At 50.3% G+C, this 12,520-nt stretch overlaps 16 non-coding genes across 16 annotated transcripts; all 16 read right to left on the minus strand.

Moving 5' to 3' along the window:
- Positions 1-550: 550 nt before the first annotated feature.
- Positions 551-623, minus strand: Trnaa-agc (transfer RNA alanine (anticodon AGC)). The gene has a single exon. It is a non-coding gene; the product is annotated as a tRNA-Ala (tRNA).
- Positions 624-1,037: 414 nt separating this feature from the next.
- Trnaa-ugc (transfer RNA alanine (anticodon UGC)) lies at positions 1,038-1,110 on the minus strand. The gene has a single exon. It is a non-coding gene; the product is annotated as a tRNA-Ala (tRNA).
- A 999-nt stretch (positions 1,111-2,109) lies between these two features.
- Positions 2,110-2,182, minus strand: Trnaa-agc (transfer RNA alanine (anticodon AGC)). The gene has a single exon. It is a non-coding gene; the product is annotated as a tRNA-Ala (tRNA).
- Positions 2,183-2,596: 414 nt separating this feature from the next.
- Positions 2,597-2,669, minus strand: Trnaa-ugc (transfer RNA alanine (anticodon UGC)). Its single transcript has one exon. It is a non-coding gene; the product is annotated as a tRNA-Ala (tRNA).
- Positions 2,670-3,668: 999 nt separating this feature from the next.
- On the minus strand, positions 3,669-3,741 carry Trnaa-agc (transfer RNA alanine (anticodon AGC)). The gene has a single exon. It is a non-coding gene; the product is annotated as a tRNA-Ala (tRNA).
- A 414-nt stretch (positions 3,742-4,155) lies between these two features.
- Positions 4,156-4,228, minus strand: Trnaa-ugc (transfer RNA alanine (anticodon UGC)). Its single transcript has one exon. It is a non-coding gene; the product is annotated as a tRNA-Ala (tRNA).
- Positions 4,229-5,238: 1,010 nt separating this feature from the next.
- Trnaa-agc (transfer RNA alanine (anticodon AGC)) lies at positions 5,239-5,311 on the minus strand. Its single transcript has one exon. It is a non-coding gene; the product is annotated as a tRNA-Ala (tRNA).
- A 414-nt stretch (positions 5,312-5,725) lies between these two features.
- Positions 5,726-5,798, minus strand: Trnaa-ugc (transfer RNA alanine (anticodon UGC)). Its single transcript has one exon. It is a non-coding gene; the product is annotated as a tRNA-Ala (tRNA).
- Positions 5,799-6,808: 1,010 nt separating this feature from the next.
- On the minus strand, positions 6,809-6,881 carry Trnaa-agc (transfer RNA alanine (anticodon AGC)). The gene has a single exon. It is a non-coding gene; the product is annotated as a tRNA-Ala (tRNA).
- Positions 6,882-7,295: 414 nt separating this feature from the next.
- Positions 7,296-7,368, minus strand: Trnaa-ugc (transfer RNA alanine (anticodon UGC)). The gene has a single exon. It is a non-coding gene; the product is annotated as a tRNA-Ala (tRNA).
- Positions 7,369-8,378: 1,010 nt separating this feature from the next.
- Trnaa-agc (transfer RNA alanine (anticodon AGC)) lies at positions 8,379-8,451 on the minus strand. Its single transcript has one exon. It is a non-coding gene; the product is annotated as a tRNA-Ala (tRNA).
- Positions 8,452-8,865: 414 nt separating this feature from the next.
- On the minus strand, positions 8,866-8,938 carry Trnaa-ugc (transfer RNA alanine (anticodon UGC)). The gene has a single exon. It is a non-coding gene; the product is annotated as a tRNA-Ala (tRNA).
- Positions 8,939-9,948: 1,010 nt separating this feature from the next.
- Positions 9,949-10,021, minus strand: Trnaa-agc (transfer RNA alanine (anticodon AGC)). The gene has a single exon. It is a non-coding gene; the product is annotated as a tRNA-Ala (tRNA).
- A 414-nt stretch (positions 10,022-10,435) lies between these two features.
- On the minus strand, positions 10,436-10,508 carry Trnaa-ugc (transfer RNA alanine (anticodon UGC)). The gene has a single exon. It is a non-coding gene; the product is annotated as a tRNA-Ala (tRNA).
- A 1,010-nt stretch (positions 10,509-11,518) lies between these two features.
- Trnaa-agc (transfer RNA alanine (anticodon AGC)) lies at positions 11,519-11,591 on the minus strand. The gene has a single exon. It is a non-coding gene; the product is annotated as a tRNA-Ala (tRNA).
- A 414-nt stretch (positions 11,592-12,005) lies between these two features.
- On the minus strand, positions 12,006-12,078 carry Trnaa-ugc (transfer RNA alanine (anticodon UGC)). Its single transcript has one exon. It is a non-coding gene; the product is annotated as a tRNA-Ala (tRNA).
- Between the last annotated feature and the right edge of the window lie 442 nt (positions 12,079-12,520).

Raw genomic sequence — 12,520 nt, forward strand, 5'->3', positions numbered from 1 at the left:
GACGCTCACGCAACGCTCACGCTAGTGACAGCCTTATTTAGAGCTTGACGTCGCACACAAGCGAATGAGCACATTTCGCCTACGACTTAGGCCGCCCTCCTAGTGTGGCTGCTCGGTGTCTGCAGGCAGCGAGGGGCTGCAAGCTTCCTGTGTTCGCGCCTATGTCACCTCTGCTTGCTTGTCAGAGGCAGACTATCGCAAAACATACAACTCACTCCATGAATTGATTGCTACGGCATCTGTCATCAGCAGTCACAACTAGCAACACCAGTAGCAGCCGACTGCACGTAAAGAATGGGAATGAGCAGTGGGATTATTGTGAACTCGGCGCAAGGCAGATCTTTCCGACATAGGTTTGAGAATCTTAAGGGAAGACTTGTACTGTTTCTAAATTAAGTGTAGAGGTGGGAGGAGGGTGCTTCCTGCGCGTAGCAGCACGCTTGCCAATTGTGGCTGCTAATCGTTCGCTCGTATCTGCCTTGACACGTTCGCTGGCTGTGAATTATTCCACTTGCATGGCAGTGTGCGCATGTTGGTGTGTTAAAAATTCTGGAGGCGCTGGGTATCGATCCCAGTACCTCTCGCATGCTAAGCGAGCGCTCTACCATCTGAGCTACGCCCCCTGATGACGAACAGTGCTACATACAACCATATCAATATCACAGACCCTTGCACTCCCATTATTCCGCAGACAAACACTACTCTCTATGTGTCCGTGAGGGTGTCTTTCAGGTTTCCTGCATTCTGTATCGAATCGTAGTTGGCCAAAATTAAAGTGGCACGCACAACGTCGAAAATAGCGTTCGGCCACCGCTCTGAGTAAGACGAACGTGTTGTCCACTCTCTAGACTTCATTGAGGTTAGGCCGTTATACCGAAGACATATTTGACACCTCGACAACAGCCGGTCCTCACATTTACGTCTTGCTCTCCTTACGTCAGTATACATCATATGAGTCTGTGACGCTGGCTTTGCAACGTCTTGCGTGTCTTAAGGCTCGCCGCGACCAACACCTACCATGCACTGTCCACAAAACATGGAGGCGCCGGGGCTTGAACCCGGGACCTTTCACATGCAAAGCGAACGCTCTACCAACTGAGCTACGCCCACAAGCGCAACAAAACTGCCCTGTTTTCCATTCTTTCCTACTCTGATGTGCACGGACATGATGGTTGGTTGGTCTGTAGGGGTGAAGGGACCAGTGTACAAAGGCGCGGACACGTTCATATACACAAGAGTTCCAAGTAGTTTCGATGCTCTAGTATTACGACTACAAATTCCGTCTGTATTTAACGTCTAAAATTGAAAGGACAGTCACAAATTGCTCCGTTTTCACTCCTTGTCGACAATCACGCAGCACCTGAGGTAACAAGCACATCTCAAGCCCCAATGTGCACTCGACTGTTCATGCCAACTCACTGCCTCGCACTTTACTACCGTGTACCACTCTTGTCCAACTGCAAAACACTGGGCCACAACAAGTTTCCGCGTCTCCATAGCACTGCGCATACTATGAAACGCTCCCCAAACATGGCACTCCCCCATGCAGGCGACTTTTCCGACTTTACACGACGCTCACGCTAGTGACAGCCTTATTTAGAGCTTGACGTCGCACACAAGCGAATGAGCACATTTCGCCTACGACTTAGGCCGCCCTCCTAGTGTGGCTGCTCGGTGTCTGCAGGCAGCGAGGGGCTGCAAGCTTCCTGTGTTCGCGCCTATGTCACCTCTGCTTGCTTGTCAGAGGCAGACTATCGCAAAACATACAACTCACTCCATGAATTGATTGCTACGGCATCTGTCATCAGCAGTCACAACTAGCAACACCAGTAGCAGCCGACTGCACGTAAAGAATGGGAATGAGCAGTGGGATTATTGTGAACTCGGCGCAAGGCAGATCTTTCCGACATAGGTTTGAGAATCTTAAGGGAAGACTTGTACTGTTTCTAAATTAAGTGTAGAGGTGGGAGGAGGGTGCTTCCTGCGCGTAGCAGCACGCTTGCCAATTGTGGCTGCTAATCGTTCGCTCGTATCTGCCTTGACACGTTCGCTGGCTGTGAATTATTCCACTTGCATGGCAGTGTGCGCATGTTGGTGTGTTAAAAATTCTGGAGGCGCTGGGTATCGATCCCAGTACCTCTCGCATGCTAAGCGAGCGCTCTACCATCTGAGCTACGCCCCCTGATGACGAACAGTGCTACATACAACCATATCAATATCACAGACCCTTGCACTCCCATTATTCCGCAGACAAACACTACTCTCTATGTGTCCGTGAGGGTGTCTTTCAGGTTTCCTGCATTCTGTATCGAATCGTAGTTGGCCAAAATTAAAGTGGCACGCACAACGTCGAAAATAGCGTTCGGCCACCGCTCTGAGTAAGACGAACGTGTTGTCCACTCTCTAGACTTCATTGAGGTTAGGCCGTTATACCGAAGACATATTTGACACCTCGACAACAGCCGGTCCTCACATTTACGTCTTGCTCTCCTTACGTCAGTATACATCATATGAGTCTGTGACGCTGGCTTTGCAACGTCTTGCGTGTCTTAAGGCTCGCCGCGACCAACACCTACCATGCACTGTCCACAAAACATGGAGGCGCCGGGGCTTGAACCCGGGACCTTTCACATGCAAAGCGAACGCTCTACCAACTGAGCTACGCCCACAAGCGCAACAAAACTGCCCTGTTTTCCATTCTTTCCTACTCTGATGTGCACGGACATGATGGTTGGTTGGTCTGTAGGGGTGAAGGGACCAGTGTACAAAGGCGCGGACACGTTCATATACACAAGAGTTCCAAGTAGTTTCGATGCTCTAGTATTACGACTACAAATTCCGTCTGTATTTAACGTCTAAAATTGAAAGGACAGTCACAAATTGCTCCGTTTTCACTCCTTGTCGACAATCACGCAGCACCTGAGGTAACAAGCACATCTCAAGCCCCAATGTGCACTCGACTGTTCATGCCAACTCACTGCCTCGCACTTTACTACCGTGTACCACTCTTGTCCAACTGCAAAACACTGGGCCACAACAAGTTTCCGCGTCTCCATAGCACTGCGCATACTATGAAACGCTCCCCAAACATGGCACTCCCCCATGCAGGCGACTTTTCCGACTTTACACGACGCTCACGCTAGTGACAGCCTTATTTAGAGCTTGACGTCGCACACAAGCGAATGAGCACATTTCGCCTACGACTTAGGCCGCCCTCCTAGTGTGGCTGCTCGGTGTCTGCAGGCAGCGAGGGGCTGCAAGCTTCCTGTGTTCGCGCCTATGTCACCTCTGCTTGCTTGTCAGAGGCAGACTATCGCAAAACATACAACTCACTCCATGAATTGATTGCTACGGCATCTGTCATCAGCAGTCACAACTAGCAACACCAGTAGCAGCCGACTGCACGTAAAGAATGGGAATGAGCAGTGGGATTATTGTGAACTCGGCGCAAGGCAGATCTTTCCGACATAGGTTTGAGAATCTTAAGGGAAGACTTGTACTGTTTCTAAATTAAGTGTAGAGGTGGGAGGAGGGTGCTTCCTGCGCGTAGCAGCACGCTTGCCAATTGTGGCTGCTAATCGTTCGCTCGTATCTGCCTTGACACGTTCGCTGGCTGTGAATTATTCCACTTGCATGGCAGTGTGCGCATGTTGGTGTGTTAAAAATTCTGGAGGCGCTGGGTATCGATCCCAGTACCTCTCGCATGCTAAGCGAGCGCTCTACCATCTGAGCTACGCCCCCTGATGACGAACAGTGCTACATACAACCATATCAATATCACAGACCCTTGCACTCCCATTATTCCGCAGACAAACACTACTCTCTATGTGTCCGTGAGGGTGTCTTTCAGGTTTCCTGCATTCTGTATCGAATCGTAGTTGGCCAAAATTAAAGTGGCACGCACAACGTCGAAAATAGCGTTCGGCCACCGCTCTGAGTAAGACGAACGTGTTGTCCACTCTCTAGACTTCATTGAGGTTAGGCCGTTATACCGAAGACATATTTGACACCTCGACAACAGCCGGTCCTCACATTTACGTCTTGCTCTCCTTACGTCAGTATACATCATATGAGTCTGTGACGCTGGCTTTGCAACGTCTTGCGTGTCTTAAGGCTCGCCGCGACCAACACCTACCATGCACTGTCCACAAAACATGGAGGCGCCGGGGCTTGAACCCGGGACCTTTCACATGCAAAGCGAACGCTCTACCAACTGAGCTACGCCCACAAGCGCAACAAAACTGCCCTGTTTTCCATTCTTTCCTACTCTGATGTGCACGGACATGATGGTTGGTTGGTCTGTAGGGGTGAAGGGACCAGTGTACAAAGGCGCGGACACGTTCATATACACAAGAGTTCCAAGTAGTTTCGATGCTCTAGTATTACGACTACAAATTCCGTCTGTATTTAACGTCTAAAATTGAAAGGACAGTCACAAATTGCTCCGTTTTCACTCCTTGTCGACAATCACGCAGCACCTGAGGTAACAAGCACATCTCAAGCCCCAATGTGCACTCGACTGTTCATGCCAACTCACTGCCTCGCACTTTACTACCGTGTACCACTCTTGTCCAACTGCAAAACACTGGGCCACAACAAGTTTCCGCGTCTCCATAGCACTGCGCATACTATGAAACGCTCCCCAAACATGGCACTCCCCCATGCAGGCGACGTTTCCGACTTTACACGACGCTCACGCAACGCTCACGCTAGTGACAGCCTTATTTAGAGCTTGACGTCGCACACAAGCGAATGAGCACATTTCGCCTACGACTTAGGCCGCCCTCCTAGTGTGGCTGCTCGGTGTCTGCAGGCAGCGAGGGGCTGCAAGCTTCCTGTGTTCGCGCCTATGTCACCTCTGCTTGCTTGTCAGAGGCAGACTATCGCAAAACATACAACTCACTCCATGAATTGATTGCTACGGCATCTGTCATCAGCAGTCACAACTAGCAACACCAGTAGCAGCCGACTGCACGTAAAGAATGGGAATGAGCAGTGGGATTATTGTGAACTCGGCGCAAGGCAGATCTTTCCGACATAGGTTTGAGAATCTTAAGGGAAGACTTGTACTGTTTCTAAATTAAGTGTAGAGGTGGGAGGAGGGTGCTTCCTGCGCGTAGCAGCACGCTTGCCAATTGTGGCTGCTAATCGTTCGCTCGTATCTGCCTTGACACGTTCGCTGGCTGTGAATTATTCCACTTGCATGGCAGTGTGCGCATGTTGGTGTGTTAAAAATTCTGGAGGCGCTGGGTATCGATCCCAGTACCTCTCGCATGCTAAGCGAGCGCTCTACCATCTGAGCTACGCCCCCTGATGACGAACAGTGCTACATACAACCATATCAATATCACAGACCCTTGCACTCCCATTATTCCGCAGACAAACACTACTCTCTATGTGTCCGTGAGGGTGTCTTTCAGGTTTCCTGCATTCTGTATCGAATCGTAGTTGGCCAAAATTAAAGTGGCACGCACAACGTCGAAAATAGCGTTCGGCCACCGCTCTGAGTAAGACGAACGTGTTGTCCACTCTCTAGACTTCATTGAGGTTAGGCCGTTATACCGAAGACATATTTGACACCTCGACAACAGCCGGTCCTCACATTTACGTCTTGCTCTCCTTACGTCAGTATACATCATATGAGTCTGTGACGCTGGCTTTGCAACGTCTTGCGTGTCTTAAGGCTCGCCGCGACCAACACCTACCATGCACTGTCCACAAAACATGGAGGCGCCGGGGCTTGAACCCGGGACCTTTCACATGCAAAGCGAACGCTCTACCAACTGAGCTACGCCCACAAGCGCAACAAAACTGCCCTGTTTTCCATTCTTTCCTACTCTGATGTGCACGGACATGATGGTTGGTTGGTCTGTAGGGGTGAAGGGACCAGTGTACAAAGGCGCGGACACGTTCATATACACAAGAGTTCCAAGTAGTTTCGATGCTCTAGTATTACGACTACAAATTCCGTCTGTATTTAACGTCTAAAATTGAAAGGACAGTCACAAATTGCTCCGTTTTCACTCCTTGTCGACAATCACGCAGCACCTGAGGTAACAAGCACATCTCAAGCCCCAATGTGCACTCGACTGTTCATGCCAACTCACTGCCTCGCACTTTACTACCGTGTACCACTCTTGTCCAACTGCAAAACACTGGGCCACAACAAGTTTCCGCGTCTCCATAGCACTGCGCATACTATGAAACGCTCCCCAAACATGGCACTCCCCCATGCAGGCGACTTTTCCGACTTTACACGACGCTCACGCAACGCTCACGCTAGTGACAGCCTTATTTAGAGCTTGACGTCGCACACAAGCGAATGAGCACATTTCGCCTACGACTTAGGCCGCCCTCCTAGTGTGGCTGCTCGGTGTCTGCAGGCAGCGAGGGGCTGCAAGCTTCCTGTGTTCGCGCCTATGTCACCTCTGCTTGCTTGTCAGAGGCAGACTATCGCAAAACATACAACTCACTCCATGAATTGATTGCTACGGCATCTGTCATCAGCAGTCACAACTAGCAACACCAGTAGCAGCCGACTGCACGTAAAGAATGGGAATGAGCAGTGGGATTATTGTGAACTCGGCGCAAGGCAGATCTTTCCGACATAGGTTTGAGAATCTTAAGGGAAGACTTGTACTGTTTCTAAATTAAGTGTAGAGGTGGGAGGAGGGTGCTTCCTGCGCGTAGCAGCACGCTTGCCAATTGTGGCTGCTAATCGTTCGCTCGTATCTGCCTTGACACGTTCGCTGGCTGTGAATTATTCCACTTGCATGGCAGTGTGCGCATGTTGGTGTGTTAAAAATTCTGGAGGCGCTGGGTATCGATCCCAGTACCTCTCGCATGCTAAGCGAGCGCTCTACCATCTGAGCTACGCCCCCTGATGACGAACAGTGCTACATACAACCATATCAATATCACAGACCCTTGCACTCCCATTATTCCGCAGACAAACACTACTCTCTATGTGTCCGTGAGGGTGTCTTTCAGGTTTCCTGCATTCTGTATCGAATCGTAGTTGGCCAAAATTAAAGTGGCACGCACAACGTCGAAAATAGCGTTCGGCCACCGCTCTGAGTAAGACGAACGTGTTGTCCACTCTCTAGACTTCATTGAGGTTAGGCCGTTATACCGAAGACATATTTGACACCTCGACAACAGCCGGTCCTCACATTTACGTCTTGCTCTCCTTACGTCAGTATACATCATATGAGTCTGTGACGCTGGCTTTGCAACGTCTTGCGTGTCTTAAGGCTCGCCGCGACCAACACCTACCATGCACTGTCCACAAAACATGGAGGCGCCGGGGCTTGAACCCGGGACCTTTCACATGCAAAGCGAACGCTCTACCAACTGAGCTACGCCCACAAGCGCAACAAAACTGCCCTGTTTTCCATTCTTTCCTACTCTGATGTGCACGGACATGATGGTTGGTTGGTCTGTAGGGGTGAAGGGACCAGTGTACAAAGGCGCGGACACGTTCATATACACAAGAGTTCCAAGTAGTTTCGATGCTCTAGTATTACGACTACAAATTCCGTCTGTATTTAACGTCTAAAATTGAAAGGACAGTCACAAATTGCTCCGTTTTCACTCCTTGTCGACAATCACGCAGCACCTGAGGTAACAAGCACATCTCAAGCCCCAATGTGCACTCGACTGTTCATGCCAACTCACTGCCTCGCACTTTACTACCGTGTACCACTCTTGTCCAACTGCAAAACACTGGGCCACAACAAGTTTCCGCGTCTCCATAGCACTGCGCATACTATGAAACGCTCCCCAAACATGGCACTCCCCCATGCAGGCGACTTTTCCGACTTTACACGACGCTCACGCAACGCTCACGCTAGTGACAGCCTTATTTAGAGCTTGACGTCGCACACAAGCGAATGAGCACATTTCGCCTACGACTTAGGCCGCCCTCCTAGTGTGGCTGCTCGGTGTCTGCAGGCAGCGAGGGGCTGCAAGCTTCCTGTGTTCGCGCCTATGTCACCTCTGCTTGCTTGTCAGAGGCAGACTATCGCAAAACATACAACTCACTCCATGAATTGATTGCTACGGCATCTGTCATCAGCAGTCACAACTAGCAACACCAGTAGCAGCCGACTGCACGTAAAGAATGGGAATGAGCAGTGGGATTATTGTGAACTCGGCGCAAGGCAGATCTTTCCGACATAGGTTTGAGAATCTTAAGGGAAGACTTGTACTGTTTCTAAATTAAGTGTAGAGGTGGGAGGAGGGTGCTTCCTGCGCGTAGCAGCACGCTTGCCAATTGTGGCTGCTAATCGTTCGCTCGTATCTGCCTTGACACGTTCGCTGGCTGTGAATTATTCCACTTGCATGGCAGTGTGCGCATGTTGGTGTGTTAAAAATTCTGGAGGCGCTGGGTATCGATCCCAGTACCTCTCGCATGCTAAGCGAGCGCTCTACCATCTGAGCTACGCCCCCTGATGACGAACAGTGCTACATACAACCATATCAATATCACAGACCCTTGCACTCCCATTATTCCGCAGACAAACACTACTCTCTATGTGTCCGTGAGGGTGTCTTTCAGGTTTCCTGCATTCTGTATCGAATCGTAGTTGGCCAAAATTAAAGTGGCACGCACAACGTCGAAAATAGCGTTCGGCCACCGCTCTGAGTAAGACGAACGTGTTGTCCACTCTCTAGACTTCATTGAGGTTAGGCCGTTATACCGAAGACATATTTGACACCTCGACAACAGCCGGTCCTCACATTTACGTCTTGCTCTCCTTACGTCAGTATACATCATATGAGTCTGTGACGCTGGCTTTGCAACGTCTTGCGTGTCTTAAGGCTCGCCGCGACCAACACCTACCATGCACTGTCCACAAAACATGGAGGCGCCGGGGCTTGAACCCGGGACCTTTCACATGCAAAGCGAACGCTCTACCAACTGAGCTACGCCCACAAGCGCAACAAAACTGCCCTGTTTTCCATTCTTTCCTACTCTGATGTGCACGGACATGATGGTTGGTTGGTCTGTAGGGGTGAAGGGACCAGTGTACAAAGGCGCGGACACGTTCATATACACAAGAGTTCCAAGTAGTTTCGATGCTCTAGTATTACGACTACAAATTCCGTCTGTATTTAACGTCTAAAATTGAAAGGACAGTCACAAATTGCTCCGTTTTCACTCCTTGTCGACAATCACGCAGCACCTGAGGTAACAAGCACATCTCAAGCCCCAATGTGCACTCGACTGTTCATGCCAACTCACTGCCTCGCACTTTACTACCGTGTACCACTCTTGTCCAACTGCAAAACACTGGGCCACAACAAGTTTCCGCGTCTCCATAGCACTGCGCATACTATGAAACGCTCCCCAAACATGGCACTCCCCCATGCAGGCGACTTTTCCGACTTTACACGACGCTCACGCAACGCTCACGCTAGTGACAGCCTTATTTAGAGCTTGACGTCGCACACAAGCGAATGAGCACATTTCGCCTACGACTTAGGCCGCCCTCCTAGTGTGGCTGCTCGGTGTCTGCAGGCAGCGAGGGGCTGCAAGCTTCCTGTGTTCGCGCCTATGTCACCTCTGCTTGCTTGTCAGAGGCAGACTATCGCAAAACATACAACTCACTCCATGAATTGATTGCTACGGCATCTGTCATCAGCAGTCACAACTAGCAACACCAGTAGCAGCCGACTGCACGTAAAGAATGGGAATGAGCAGTGGGATTATTGTGAACTCGGCGCAAGGCAGATCTTTCCGACATAGGTTTGAGAATCTTAAGGGAAGACTTGTACTGTTTCTAAATTAAGTGTAGAGGTGGGAGGAGGGTGCTTCCTGCGCGTAGCAGCACGCTTGCCAATTGTGGCTGCTAATCGTTCGCTCGTATCTGCCTTGACACGTTCGCTGGCTGTGAATTATTCCACTTGCATGGCAGTGTGCGCATGTTGGTGTGTTAAAAATTCTGGAGGCGCTGGGTATCGATCCCAGTACCTCTCGCATGCTAAGCGAGCGCTCTACCATCTGAGCTACGCCCCCTGATGACGAACAGTGCTACATACAACCATATCAATATCACAGACCCTTGCACTCCCATTATTCCGCAGACAAACACTACTCTCTATGTGTCCGTGAGGGTGTCTTTCAGGTTTCCTGCATTCTGTATCGAATCGTAGTTGGCCAAAATTAAAGTGGCACGCACAACGTCGAAAATAGCGTTCGGCCACCGCTCTGAGTAAGACGAACGTGTTGTCCACTCTCTAGACTTCATTGAGGTTAGGCCGTTATACCGAAGACATATTTGACACCTCGACAACAGCCGGTCCTCACATTTACGTCTTGCTCTCCTTACGTCAGTATACATCATATGAGTCTGTGACGCTGGCTTTGCAACGTCTTGCGTGTCTTAAGGCTCGCCGCGACCAACACCTACCATGCACTGTCCACAAAACATGGAGGCGCCGGGGCTTGAACCCGGGACCTTTCACATGCAAAGCGAACGCTCTACCAACTGAGCTACGCCCACAAGCGCAACAAAACTGCCCTGTTTTCCATTCTTTCCTACTCTGATGTGCACGGACATGATGGTTGGTTGGTCTGTAGGGGTGAAGGGACCAGTGTACAAAGGCGCGGACACGTTCATATACACAAGAGTTCCAAGTAGTTTCGATGCTCTAGTATTACGACTACAAATTCCGTCTGTATTTAACGTCTAAAATTGAAAGGACAGTCACAAATTGCTCCGTTTTCACTCCTTGTCGACAATCACGCAGCACCTGAGGTAACAAGCACATCTCAAGCCCCAATGTGCACTCGACTGTTCATGCCAACTCACTGCCTCGCACTTTACTACCGTGTACCACTCTTGTCCAACTGCAAAACACTGGGCCACAACAAGTTTCCGCGTCTCCATAGCACTGCGCATACTATGAAACGCTCCCCAAACATGGCACTCCCCCATGCAGGCGACTTTTCCGACTTTACACGACGCTCACGCAACGCTCACGCTAGTGACAGCCTTATTTAGAGCTTGACGTCGCACACAAGCGAATGAGCACATTTCGCCTACGACTTAGGCCGCCCTCCTAGTGTGGCTGCTCGGTGTCTGCAGGCAGCGAGGGGCTGCAAGCTTCCTGTGTTCGCGCCTATGTCACCTCTGCTTGCTTGTCAGAGGCAGACTATCGCAAAACATACAACTCACTCCATGAATTGATTGCTACGGCATCTGTCATCAGCAGTCACAACTAGCAACACCAGTAGCAGCCGACTGCACGTAAAGAATGGGAATGAGCAGTGGGATTATTGTGAACTCGGCGCAAGGCAGATCTTTCCGACATAGGTTTGAGAATCTTAAGGGAAGACTTGTACTGTTTCTAAATTAAGTGTAGAGGTGGGAGGAGGGTGCTTCCTGCGCGTAGCAGCACGCTTGCCAATTGTGGCTGCTAATCGTTCGCTCGTATCTGCCTTGACACGTTCGCTGGCTGTGAATTATTCCACTTGCATGGCAGTGTGCGCATGTTGGTGTGTTAAAAATTCTGGAGGCGCTGGGTATCGATCCCAGTACCTCTCGCATGCTAAGCGAGCGCTCTACCATCTGAGCTACGCCCCCTGATGACGAACAGTGCTACATACAACCATATCAATATCACAGACCCTTGCACTCCCATTATTCCGCAGACAAACACTACTCTCTATGTGTCCGTGAGGGTGTCTTTCAGGTTTCCTGCATTCTGTATCGAATCGTAGTTGGCCAAAATTAAAGTGGCACGCACAACGTCGAAAATAGCGTTCGGCCACCGCTCTGAGTAAGACGAACGTGTTGTCCACTCTCTAGACTTCATTGAGGTTAGGCCGTTATACCGAAGACATATTTGACACCTCGACAACAGCCGGTCCTCACATTTACGTCTTGCTCTCCTTACGTCAGTATACATCATATGAGTCTGTGACGCTGGCTTTGCAACGTCTTGCGTGTCTTAAGGCTCGCCGCGACCAACACCTACCATGCACTGTCCACAAAACATGGAGGCGCCGGGGCTTGAACCCGGGACCTTTCACATGCAAAGCGAACGCTCTACCAACTGAGCTACGCCCACAAGCGCAACAAAACTGCCCTGTTTTCCATTCTTTCCTACTCTGATGTGCACGGACATGATGGTTGGTTGGTCTGTAGGGGTGAAGGGACCAGTGTACAAAGGCGCGGACACGTTCATATACACAAGAGTTCCAAGTAGTTTCGATGCTCTAGTATTACGACTACAAATTCCGTCTGTATTTAACGTCTAAAATTGAAAGGACAGTCACAAATTGCTCCGTTTTCACTCCTTGTCGACAATCACGCAGCACCTGAGGTAACAAGCACATCTCAAGCCCCAATGTGCACTCGACTGTTCATGCCAACTCACTGCCTCGCACTTTACTACCGTGTACCACTCTTGTCCAACTGCAAAACACTGGGCCACAACAAGTTTCCGCGTCTCCATAGCACTGCGCATACTATGAAACGCTCCCCAAACATGGCACTCCCCCATGCAGGCG

The sequence above is a fragment of the Schistocerca nitens genome, chromosome 10 (assembly GCF_023898315.1).
Source record: "Schistocerca nitens isolate TAMUIC-IGC-003100 chromosome 10, iqSchNite1.1, whole genome shotgun sequence".
NCBI classification, from domain to species: domain Eukaryota; kingdom Metazoa; phylum Arthropoda; class Insecta; order Orthoptera; family Acrididae; genus Schistocerca; species Schistocerca nitens.